The 13,579-nt window shown below is 37.3% G+C and overlaps 1 protein-coding gene across 7 annotated transcripts in view; it reads right to left on the reverse strand.

Moving 5' to 3' along the window:
* Positions 1-13,579, reverse strand: part of TCF12 (transcription factor 12) — a 161,442-nt gene that overhangs the window by 55,968 nt on the left and 91,895 nt on the right. The window lies entirely within an intron of this gene.

Raw genomic sequence — 13,579 nt, forward strand, 5'->3', positions numbered from 1 at the left:
TCGTGGGCTGGATTATGGCAGGAGCTGCTCCAGTGCTGCTGCCCGCTTGGGGCACAGCAGCCAGCTGGCACAGCTGCAGAGGCCACTCATTGCTCCTGCCTCTCCTCACCTTCCTTCTGAGGCCCAAATACCTCATTCATAAATAAATGCATTTTTGCAATATACTAGATCATCAAAACTGATCTGTCTGGTGTGAAGAGATGTGGAAGGTGAGGTTCACTCATACAGCCTGCAGTAAGGTACTAAATGCCTTCCACCTTGCAGTGCACTGGGATGAACAGAAAATTAAGAGTTCAGAGTTACAGAAAATATATAAAATAAGCTCTTTTTTTTTGGCATTGTATTACCATTGAAATTTCTCTCTTTTCTTGTTTGATGACTAATCTGAGCATGAAAATCTTATATTTTAATTGAACAGTGGGATGTGAAAGAATCACCACATCACAAACTAAAGGAAGACCCAAAAGTGTTAAATATTTTATACAAAAGTGTGAAGATCAAAATTTACTTAAAATGTTACTGCATAGAAATAGCTTCCTCTCAGCTTAGCTTCTTCATTGTTATTCTTACAACAGTCTTTGAAACAGAATTCTTAATCTGAAACTCATATTAAAATGAGATACTCTGATGGGGTGACAAAAGTATATAGCAAATACATGCAGGGGGAAATCTGCTGGTGGGCTGTTCCAAGGTCTTCTGATTTTTGCTCTGGTCAAATTGTTAAGATTTTATTGTTTGGCAGAAAACATGAACATCAGAATATCTGGCTTGCTCAGTATAACTCTGAATTTAGCAAAGATCCTATTCTAAACATTTACTGCAGTTTAAGAGGTGAACACTGTGCAGGAAACCTGGGCAATGTTTTTGAAAAGCAGCTCCTCCAAACCAACACCAGCCAGAAGAAGAAATGAAACCAGTTCTCACTTAGGCCACACTTGACCTTCTTGACCAAGAATACCCAGGACTGAAGGAAAATTTCTTTACATAGCCTGTGGGGAAGGGAGGAAGTATTGTGGTAGTTGTCATTTCAAGTAGCTGAGGCAAGGTCCCCCTCCCAGACCGGCAGAAGTGCTGAGGCTGGCAGGGACCTCTGGGGGTCAGCGAGCGCAGCCCTGCTCACTCAGAGCAGCTGTCAAACACAATTAGGAACCACGGCCCATTCACATTAAAGACAGCCCTTCCTGCCAGCCCAGCATCTCCCCTGACCACTGGAGGGATTTTGGAAATGCAATGGGATCCATACAGATGCTTCCAAAAAGAAAAAAAAAAAAAAAATAAAGAGGTGGGAGGGTTCCTAGCTCTTCTGCTCCTCAACACATTAGGAGATGGGGAAAGATTTAAAAAATAAATAAATAAATAAAAAGAACCAACCAGTAAAAACTCTGAAATTCATTTCTACATTCCAAAAGGTATGAGTCTGTGTCTTTTCCAGAATTAACCTCCAACCTTTACTTCATGGCATTTGCCACTCTTGCTCTTGTCCTAAGTATTCCAGTGTTTGACATTTTCACCAGAGCCTGAATTTCAAAGCAGTCTGCCTTCTACAAGAACATAAAGCTAGTGTGTAAGCACTATGGTAGATACTCAAGCTATAGCAAATCTCGAGCTGTGCAACACACTCTGAAGAAGTTTTCTGATCTATACGTGTTTGGGTAAGCATTTTTTTATTTGTAAAAAAAGGATTAAAAAACCAAAGCAACACAAAACCACAACCCTCTTCTACCATTGGCCCAATCAAATGTAACATCTGTTTAGAATTTTATAATTGTTCCTCAGTCCTCCAAAAGAAAATAAAAATAGATGTCATTAGTTCAGCTCATTGATTTTTCTGCCTGTTTGAACCAATTGAGAAAAAATATTAACTAGGACTGATCCTTTCCTAAGGGCATCTGATAAAGAAAGGAATACAAAAATACCACTGAGGATAGCAAAAAAGCTTTGTATTATCAGCACTGAGCCTCTCCTGCCCAGTGCCCGAGGTCCCTGTGCAGAGGCAGATCACTTACACACGTGGTTAGGGGCATTCTCCACAGAGAACCTGCACCCTCACTCTGAACCTCATCTGCCAAGCACACATCCAATTACCAAAGAATAATCAATGACTGGTTATTCTCCTGAATGCTTGTCCAAGTCCTTGTCTGTATTACCATTGTAAATAAACAGGCATCACTCCTAAAAACTTGCCTCTTTGGATTTTATCATGCATATATGCAGTTTCAAGACATACAAAAAGTTATTTAAAGAAATGTTTTCCCTAAGCAATAAGTGTTCAAAAACTTAAAAAAAAAAAATTTAAAATTGCCTTTATTACAATCAACTAAGAACAGAGCAAGCCTGATTCAGAAGTGAAAAGAAAAAAAGATGTGAACCTGACTGCTATACTTCTGAGATTTATCCCTTTCAGAGAAACCAAGAAGCAGTTTTGACAGGCTCAGGGGAAATGGCATGGCCTGACCCAAATAGGAAAGGCTTTCACAAGGGCCACTATCTCAACAAATGCTTTAAAGGGGTCACTTTCCTAAAGAGTATTCTCTCAAAAATGAAATGCAGGGGAGGTATCTATTCAAGCACTGCAAGGATGAGGTGGGGGGAAAAGAATCATATCTACATATTGGGGGTGGATTTATGCACCTTTGTCACAGGAAACAAGTAACTTTGCACGGCAGCTGCATTTTTGTGCAGGCAAAGTTTGCTTCCATTCAAACTAAGAAGCCAAACAACCATATGCTTATATCAAAATTATATGCCTGAGATAAAAAGAAGGTCCTTAGTCAACTTAGTTTAAAATGGTTTTTTAATTGAGTCTTTCAAATAATTTAAGCATAAAAGTAAAAAGTAGTTTGACTGATTCCTAGGTTTTCTTCTCTCCAGCCCAGCTCTATGACTTTTCAGATACAATTTGAATGCCAAAACACTGCTCTGACTTCAATGAACTTCTAGGACACCAGCCAGCAGAATTCTAATGCATTGGTAAACATTTCTTTGATTTTACTTTGATATTTAAAAAAAAAAAGGGGGGGGGGGACAAGTAAAGGCCACAGATGTCCTTACATAATAGTCCTTGCAGCTCTCTAATGTTTAGGCTCTATGCAAACAGGAAAGCCAAGCTGTCCTGAAAAGCACACAAACAAACAGTTCTAACAAACACACTCCATACACTACCTATATACACCACACCTATTCAAAAATGTATTTGCCATAGGCAGGTAGCCTCATGCTTCTTGGTCTAAATCTTGTTCACATTCTTTTCTTAAATGCAAACACTGGCAAACACTTTTAAGAATTCAAATTTTCCCAGCATAGCCATAGCCAAACTATGTGATGGTTTCATCCAAATACAACTGTGTGCCTTTACATTATTCATTATTTTCTATCAAAAGAATAATATGGTTGAGAATAAAAGCATTAGCCCATTATATGCAACTGATTATGACAGGCCTATTATGCTGGCATAATAAGGCAGTCTGCTTTGGCAGTGAAATGAGAGCTGCAACTCACCAACTGCAAACTTAGATCTTGAAAACCTCCCCAACACTCAACTAGATTCAACTAGATTTTATTTTTCCTATTTTTTTGCATTAGCTTCCTTTTCATAAAATTTATGCTTTCAATCCTAGCAGTCAGGCTGCACCTATTTAAAGCAGGAAAACTGTCTAGAGGTAAAAAACAAAAAAAAAGTACTTGAGTTTTTAGTTAAAAATTGTGAACTTGAGTACTTTACTTTTACAAAATAATGTAATGCAACACCATTCATCTCAATCAAATCCCTCCATTATCCCACCACAGTCGCTGACAAACTCACTTGGCATCTCTCTATTTCTCAGAATTACACAGAGCAGATGGCAAGTGCATTCCTTGCCTTACTGTAAACTTGAAATGTTGCCCTGGGTAGAGCACAAGTTTCATGTGCATGTCCCTTTTACTCAGTGAGCTATTTGGATGACTTACAGCATGGATAGAACGTGCCTCAGTGTTGCCTGTCTTGCCTTAGAGATAAACCTGACAATTAGCATAAGCTGGCTTGAAAGAACATAACAAAACAGAAAAGTCAAACTCTGGTAAACTTGCAAAATCCCCCAGCAAAGTTGTATATTTTGTTACGGTGTTTCCAAAGGAAACCCAGCACAACACTAAAACATTAACTAAAAATTGCTCTGAAATCCTAGTCCAGTAGAGAGGTTAGTGCTGCAAAAAGACCATTCACTTGAGTTCCACGTCATGCAGTTCAAGCCAAAAATATAACTAAGATATAAAGGGCTGAATTTCACTTTACTCAAGTCTCCAGTCTTTGGAAACTGTAATGAATATGCACTCCAAAATAGGAGCTGAATTTGGAAAAAAACACTGACATATGATGTAAATTCATTTTAAATTTAAATTTTAGAGATATGTTTGCAATTATCAGCATGTTGTTAAAGAATCTCATCCTGAGAATATCATCAAATAGTAATGTGAAATACAGTGTTACCATTTTGAGAACAAAGGGACTCTGAATGAGTAATCAATAGCAACTGGCAGAAAATGAGGCATTAATTATGATCCTCTCTAGTGTTTTGTCTCAAACAACATTTCATTAAATATATTGTGCTAACCTGTACATCTTCAAGCCATTACCAATAGATTTGATCAGATACATTTTTGGTCTGTTTCAGGAGGAGGAAAATATCAGAATTAGAAAACCAAAACAACATCTAAAGTGTTATATGATAACTTGAGCTTTTTTTTCTTGATCAATTTCAAGGAAATCAGGGGTTGCCAATAAAACATCTCAGGAGAAGATCCTCTAACAACATGTTGATAATTGCAAACATATTCCTCATTTAAAAAAAAATACTTAGGTCTTATAATCTCAGTGTAGTCTCTTGAAAATTTAATTATCATCTCCTATACCTAAAGTATCATGCAGGTTTGAGAAGATAATGACAGTCATCCATCAACTGCATCCTGCCAGTGTAATCAGGCTAATCTTGCTCACTGGATTTAAAACCAGCTACCTAGGGTACTAAATACTGAAGTGATGCAGCATCATAAACAAAATTACATTTAGCTTCACTGTCTTTCCAATTAATGGTAACTCCAGTGAAGATCAGGTTATCAATATATTCTCTTTTTATGCCAAAGCTTTTCCGGATCACCAAGAGCTGCTTATTCATGTGTGCACCTAAGCAGAAGCTGCTACTGTGGCAAATTCTGTTCATGTGTAAATATACTGGGACTGAGCACAGGGGCAGAGGAGAGAGAAGAAAGGAGTTTATTCAGAATTACATATATGGGGTTTTTTAGCAGTGAGGAGAGCAAAGATTAAATGCAAAGGGAAGAAATCATTTTGTATTCTTTTTACATCTCAATGTCTTTAAAGACCCTGATTAACACAAATATTTTGAAGAGTCCCTTCCTTCTCTTTCGCAATATTGTCTCCCCTGCACTGATGCTGCATATTGGCAGGACTACAAATTCACTTTTCCGCCTCTAAAGCAGCACCCTGCTGATGTTGTGTCCAATCCCGGAGGTTATGCTGCCTCAGCTTGTCTTCCTTCATCCCCCCGGGCAAGGGATTTTTGCCTTGCTGACTGAATTCTAGGAAGGCATTACTAAGCATTGTGATTACAGGTCAGGCACCCCTCCCTTTGCCTTTGAATCTTTTTGCTACATTATGAAAACAGTAATTTGAACAGCTTCCTTTCTGTGATTATACAAAAGCCTCTTTCTGGAAAATTCTAAAATTTTACAAGAGAAGTTGCTGAGTGGTTATTCATGTAGTTTTAAATTTTTAGGGTACCACCCTCCTTGCTTTCCTTTATGATTACAAGATACTAGCAAGAGGAGTCAATATTATAAAAAAGGGTTTTATGCTGAGTCTTATTTACAGAAGTTAGACTATAAAGGATATTATAAAACTCAAACTATCTTTGCATCTGTTCCTTAGTTCTCTAACTATTCTCTGCATTTTCAGCAAAATTATTTTAAGATATTTCAGACCATTAGTAGATCATTTCATGTATATAGTATGGAAGCTGTACATCTCCTTTCCCACACAACCAAGAGAAAAATCTCTCCTGCTCTAAGAACCAAGTCAGAAAATTATGAACATGATGAGGGCACGTTAATAAAACAACCATTTAATTGTTAGGACTTAACATGGAGAACCCCTATGTTTTCACATATGATCAAGGGAGAGCTCAGTTCAATACTAGGGTGCTAGGAAAAGGCCAGGAGATATCCCAGGCTACAATCCCCTCTCCTGAATAAATGTTATCCTTCTCTCCCTGCTCTTCAGAAACCTGTGCCAGCAGGAGCACCAGTGTCTGGAAAAGCACTCCAGAACACAGCTGAAACCAAAGCAAGCTGGATGGTTTAGTTCCATGAAGGAGGAATGTAAATGACAAATCTTGTGCATCTTCCCAGCACTGGCTGAGTGGCCAAGCTCTGCTCTCCCACCCAGCCCAGGAAGCAGTACTCAGTAACAGGCTGCCTACACCACTCAACTCCCCCTCCCCAGTCCTACTCAGGGCCTCTGCTCTTCTTGACACCAGTTATTTGTGCATATGTGAAGTCTGGGAAGGGACTTTCTATACCTATTAATTCAAAAAGGAAGGAAAATGGGGGCTTAACATACTAGAGTAATTACAGACAAAAGGAATGCACACTTCAAGAAAATCCAAAGGGCAATCCAGCACACTCAGATAAGGAGGCATGGCTGGGAGTACAGAGCTGAGCTAATATTTTCCCCATCCCCATCCTAATACCATAAATTTGTAACTGAGAAGCACCCAGCTCTGAGGCAGTCAGAATAGCTGGACAAAAGCAGTAAATCACCAAAGAAGTTTTACCTGCACTCTGTGCTGTAGCATTATTTTTCCTTCCTTACCTAGCAATATGCAAGGTAATATGTATATTAGTTTACAGAATATCCATAGCCTTAAATACAATCAAAAATAAACCAAAAAATAAAGGTGGCAAGGAAATCTGCCAACCCTAAATAGTGTGAGAAAGAGAAGGGCAAAGACAAGAAACTGTTTGCTTGGTAAAGGCATTGAAAATTATTCCTTACAGAGCTGCTCTCCCTTTATAAATAGCATCCCTCCTCCAACTATAACAAATTCCTAACACCTGCTACCCACTTCATTCCAGGGGGAATGTCTTCCCTGATTAACTTCAGGTGGTCACCTCCAGCGCTGGAGAAAGAAATCTAGCCTGTGCCCCATACATTTTTACTTTCTAAAAAGGTTTTGCAGACTCCTTATCTGCTGAGTGACAGGAGATATTTTCCCAATAGCACAATAAGTAATTCACTTCTAATAAATCATGATGAAAAGAAAGTTAATGTTGCTTGATTCTACTTGAGAAGTAAAATAAAGCAAAATAAACTAAAGCTCAGGCATTCCATCTGCCCTTAAACTATATATCCCTCTCCCCATCCCAGTCTTCCAGGATGGTATCAGCTGGCAGAATCCAGAGTCACTGCTTCAGTTAACATTGTGTCAGCCTTTCCTTCAGCAGCTGCATTTCTTAGAGATTGATAGCTCAGCTGTAAAAATCTGCTTCAGGGAGACACCTGATATCAAAAGTGTCAGAGAAGGGGAGATTAAAAAGAGAGAATTTTACAAAATAAAACCAGTTTTTCAGCTTTAAAGTTATTTGGTATTAAAACCCCCACATATGTACATGCCTTAAATTTTTTTATACTTCCATAACTCAGTATTACTTGGATTTAAGGAGGCATCATGTTCTCTGTACTGCTTCTAAAACTATGTGAGGAAGGAAGAAAAGCAACTGGTGCCACTGCTTGCATCCCTTCTAAGGCCACTCATCAGAAAGGTGCAGAAAATGATGTAATTTCCTGCCTCATTGGAAAGATGCATCTAAAGCATCCTCAGACATACACCAGCAGTGAGGAGGAAGAGCTTTCTGCTTGTTTCATGGACACTGGTCGGCAGAAACCCTGGCAAAGCATCCTAGGAGCAACTGCAGTGCCAGGCTGCCACGCTGCTCCTCAGGACCACACCTGCAGCCTGGGGAGGATTTATCTGTGTGCCTTTGCACCCATCTGAACAACAACCACCTGGGAAAATACCATGTGCCACAAAGCCCTTTTTCTAGTTCAACTCTTAGATTTTAAGCAACATCCCAGCTGTCGAATGCCACTAAAATCCTGCTCGACCCCACTATTCACAATCACTCATTTCTTTCACTGTTTTCACTTCTGAGTTTTTTGTCCTCACAAAACTTGTATTTCCAATTACATTTTTCATATTCTTCTCTACTCTTCCATTTCTGTCAGTAAATCTCATTTCTGCTTCCCACATACATTTTGCACATTCTTATCACCTAACATTCACATTTTTGTATGTATGCTACATCTTACAGCTGCTTAATGTTGCCTGATGCTTTATTAAAAATATTAAAATCAATCTTCTCCATTACACCAAATACACATCTTACAGTTATATAATTTATACAACTGTATAAATTAAAATTATAATAGAAACAATAATTTACATAATTGTTTTATAGATAAATTAATATTTATTTTCGCAAAAATAAATTTTAATAATAACTTATTAATTTATTGTTAAATAGAATTTATTAATATTAGTGAATAAGTTTAGGAACATATTAAAAATACATTAAGTTGGTGCTATTTTCTGGTATGTATACTCTTGTTTTAACTTTGGCTTGCTTGATCCTTACCACCCAGCCAGTAATACAAAAAAGTTGCCATTTTTGCTTATGCACAATACAAATGAGCTTTTATGTTCTTCCTAGACAGCTCAAATTTCTGGAGTTACACCCTTATTACACTTCCTCAGCTATTAGAGAGTGAGCTTTGAGATAACTACTTGCCCCAACATTGCAGGATTGCTCTTTAGGTTTGAATTCTGCTCAAGCTGCTTTAAAGTCTCTTTAAATTTTAAAGAGGCAAATTACTGACTATGCAAAGACAAAGTAACATATACTTGCAGTCATTTCTTTTGCTGAAGTGATCATCTGTTAAATTGCCCAAGAAATTGATGCTAAAGGCATTTTTTGGGTTTATTTCAAAAGTTCTTATAGTGTTTGTTCAGAAACAATTTTTTTTACGCAAAAATAAAACAAACTTTTTAGTCCCTTAAGGATGTAACAGCTAACAAATACAGCTAACAAATGCTGCCATTTTATTCTTTAATAAATAGCTAAATTTGCAGGCAACAAGATGCAAACCTTTAAAGTTCCATGTTAAATTGTGAAGAAAGGAGAAATTGGTAAATTCTGAAAAGTTGTCTAAAATCATGTCTTAATATGTTTACTTGAAGTATATCCCCATAAGGAGCACTAAGTGTGGTGCTAATGTGCATTAAATGTTACTGAGATACTGCAAAATTCAGGCTAATTTAATAAGGCCTGATGTGCCTTACATCATGTTGCAATGATGCAATAATATGCTGCTAAATGAGTCACCTCACATTAGCTTCATGGCAGCAGCAGAGCTGATGGCTATTGAAGGGAAAATGGGGTAGAAATATTACTGCAAATATTGATGGTCCAGCTTTCTACTGGATGGTTTTCATCCAAGAAAAAGCTGCCTTATTTATTGTGTATTACCAACATACACAAAACCTATATAATAATAACAGCAAAAAATGAGTTAGAAATTCATCTGCCACTAAATAAAATAAATGCAGAGTACACAGTATCATATAGATCATCCATCTGCTGTCTGTGTAGTGCTTTACATTTCATGCAATATGGATATACATCAGGTACTATGGTGTATCTTTTATAAATTATTTTCTATATATATATGTGATTTGTACATAATCTTAGTGAAATGTAATTACTAAATTCAATCCATAGCTCCTTCCAGCACTCATATAATTCTACACTGGTACCAGCAGCAGCTTTTTCTAAATGGGTTTTTTAAGTTCTGAAGTGTCCCATCATCATGGAGACCACAGAGATTAATGAGTAACAAAAACGGAGTAAATTAAGATAGGACTCTTTATAAAAGGCTACACTTAAACCACAAGTGCTGAATGCCTCTTTAGCTCCTGCCCAGCACCCATTACATTCAGCACTTGATTCTCCTCCTTTCCCACACACAGGATGGAGTGCAGACTTCAAATTATTATGAAGGGAGGAAAAATGTGTTATCTCCTCACGTCAAAAAATCCATCATGTCTATTTTTCATGCATGATTGTTTAGAATGAAAATAGAACATTAAAGGGGATAGTCACCAACAATTTACTATGCTGAGCCTAGTGATGCCAGTGGGGAGAGACTGTGCCAGGCAGGGAGAACAGGCACTGTGAGGCTAAAGCAGCATCCCCCACCAATTACCCAGGGCACTCTCAGGCTCCTGGGGATAAAGTTACCTTCTGGGAAGACCCACACAAACAATTAGAAGAATTAGTCTAACAGCTACACATGCACTGCACATTTATCTCAATTTCACTTTAAAAATAGTGCAGACCCCTGGCTTTCTTTGAGCTCAGACCTGTCAAACCAATGTGCAGTGACAGCTGGGGACCTTTCTGATGATATTGGAAATGGGAGTAGTGAATTCAATATCTGAAGTCTAATCTTGTTTCTTTCACATAAGCTACTGTTTTCAGTACAAAATCACACAAATGTGAAGAAAACCCTTTTTATCACAAGAAGCTTTCTGAAAATTTAGCCTTTACCTGATTTATATTTTGTGAAAAGTTGCCATTCCCAAAACTGCAATTACATGGCCAACAGGAATGGTGGAGTTCCCCACAAAAATCACAAACCATCACCCTCCCTTCAATTCAAAGACACAAAAAGAGACTGTGTCAAGTCATGTAGCATTGCATTTCATTCTGACAGCTAAATAGAGTTTTTAGTATTTCTTCTAAAAGCTGTCAATTCTTCCTCCAGGTAAAACTTTGTGACATTCATCTAAATCAGCTCTGCATAAGCCTTAATTTCTCATCTTACCCATCCCACTTAGAGTCTATATACTTTTGGATGTTCCTTTTTGGCTTGTTTAAAACACCTGATGGAGAGAAAACCCGAGAACCTGCACTTCTTGCTAATAAAATATTTGTAAATTAGCCAAATTTACGTTCTTGTGACTAAATGTTACAGCTGAATCAGATTCTATTACCTAAGTCACTCAGGTTCCTAAGCTACATTGAAAATCAATCACACTTCAACTCCTACAGCCTAAATATAAAGCCTGTAGGTAGCAAACAGTCCCTACAAATCACTGCTTAGATTATTTTCAGTAAAAGGTGAGAATGATACTAAGACTCTGAAACATTGCAGTTTACAGTAGTCTTGAAAATTTTCATTGCAGCCTTCTGTAAACTCAAAGTAAAAATTAAAACTCCTCACACCTCCATACGAGGTTATTAACACCTTTTACACCAGTAACATAAGGAAAGGAGGTAGGAGAAGGACGGATGCAAGAGTATTTGGAGAAGTTAGATATTTTCAATTTATCTGTACCCAATAACAAACTCAGGAGACTGACTAGCTCTTGCCATTTTACCATTTCAGAAACCTTAGCCACTGCCCTTGAAGAACTTGTGGTCCAGAGCAGACACTAGAAAAGAGTGGGGTTGGTTGGTTTCAGAGAGGAAGAAAAGTAGTGGCTCAACAACCTAAATTTCCTTTTTTCTTTTTTTTTTCTGTTTTAATAGTACAGGAAGAAATAGACTGTAAATGTCAGAAGATAATGAAGAAGTGATACCAATTCAGCTGGAATACCCTATATAAAATGAATTTCCTTCTCAGATTGCATAATAGATGTTTTAATAAGGCTTTTACCACTTCCACATTTCACAGGTGAACTAAGGAACCAAGGACAACTAAAACTAGTGCTGAATACAGAGAGAGGCTGATTAAAACCACCTAAGAGTTTATGATCAACAGAGGGTGAATGCATTAACTGAGACTTTGCAGGCCTCTGTTTTGGGCATCATTCCACCTCTTAATTAGTGACTTGGATGAAAAATGAAGACTACATTTCCTAAACTCACAAAGCAAATAACCCATAAGGATCTACAAATGCCATGCAAGCCTGGAATACAAAATTGCACTGACAAATTTAGAGATGGTAGAAGCAATGTCTTAAAAAAGTAAATACCTTTTTGTACATGGAACCTGTAAACTGAAAAACACAGGGTGAGGAATAGCCAGCTAATTTCCCATCACCATAAAAAGGTATTGGGAAAATTGAGATTACCACAATTCAAATAAGTATTAGAAAGAAAATAGGCAAGTACGACCCAGCAAAACATTCACAGTACTGTCTGAAAGATCCAGGAAATTTCTTTTTGCCATGGTGGTAAGGCCCCAGGTGAGGTACTTGACCTCATTTAAAGCACTGGAATTCCCTAGAGTTGTGAACCTACTGGAGAACACTCAGAGCAGAGCATAAGCTCTTCTACCAACATTTCAGTCTGAGATAGATGCTGTTACATAGCCACTGTTAAAATATACCTGCACTATACACACCCAGGTCAAAATTAACTCCAGTTATATCTTATCTTTTCTAAGGACTCCTTATCATCTTCTTCATCTAATGGTTTTTCCAGCCCCTACAGACTTAAAAGAGAGTAGATCCATGTCCACTGTCTGTAAGACAAGAGTTAGCTACTTTAATTACAATGATGTTTAGATAAGGGACCAGGGAAACTTTCTAAAGTAATTACACTTTAGTAGTTGAAAACAAAACCTGGGGTGGTCATGCAGCCTCTTCCATCTCTAGACTTTTTTGAGAACTGACACATGAAGCCTCTGTCAGGGACAATGCAGCTGATTCTTCATTTAGATTGTAATGACCTCTCATGATCACTATGGACCTTCTCTATGACAGATTTCAAACCCCACAGCTGCAATGAGAGCTGTACTTTCAAGCACTATCATGCATACAAACAAACAAATAAAAAAGATTCAGAAATCCCAGCACAGTCCAAGCTAAATGAACTCAAATGCTGTCAGATTTACCAGACAAAAACCAAAATAACTGTAACTTATCATGTGAGTTTAAATGGAATTAATATTTAATTGAAAGGTAACCCCATGTTCATTTTTTATTTTCCTGAATAAAGAACTAATACAGATTTACCTACAGTAACATTTTCTCCACATACTAAAAATTTTAAGGAAAAACAAACAGAGGGAGATTAAATAGTCAAAAGTTTATCAAAGGGATACACAGAACTAAAAGTGATGTTAATAGAAACAAACATGTATAAGATTGTAGGGTTAAGTAGCTATATGTAAAAAATTATTATTAAATGGTACTAGATAGAAACAATCCTAAATATACAGAGATATAAAAGGATTTTCCTCACTGAGAAAATGAACAACAGAAATTACACTCATTACTGCAAAGCAGAGTGGAATTTAATGTAAAGTTCATATAAAACCATTTTCCAATACAAAGCATTAATTTAATGAAAGAGTAATGTGGAAATTAATTTGATTCCAAACTAATGCCACATTTAAGTTATTATATTTAAATAGAGTTATTTCAACAATAGTAACTACACTAATACAATGTTTTACTGTTTAGACTGGCAATAATGTGAAGCCCATAACTCTCAGGTAAAGAGCCATACTGCTTTT

Source organism: Haemorhous mexicanus, chromosome 13 (assembly GCF_027477595.1).
Source record: "Haemorhous mexicanus isolate bHaeMex1 chromosome 13, bHaeMex1.pri, whole genome shotgun sequence".
NCBI classification, from domain to species: Eukaryota; Metazoa; Chordata; class Aves; order Passeriformes; family Fringillidae; genus Haemorhous; species Haemorhous mexicanus.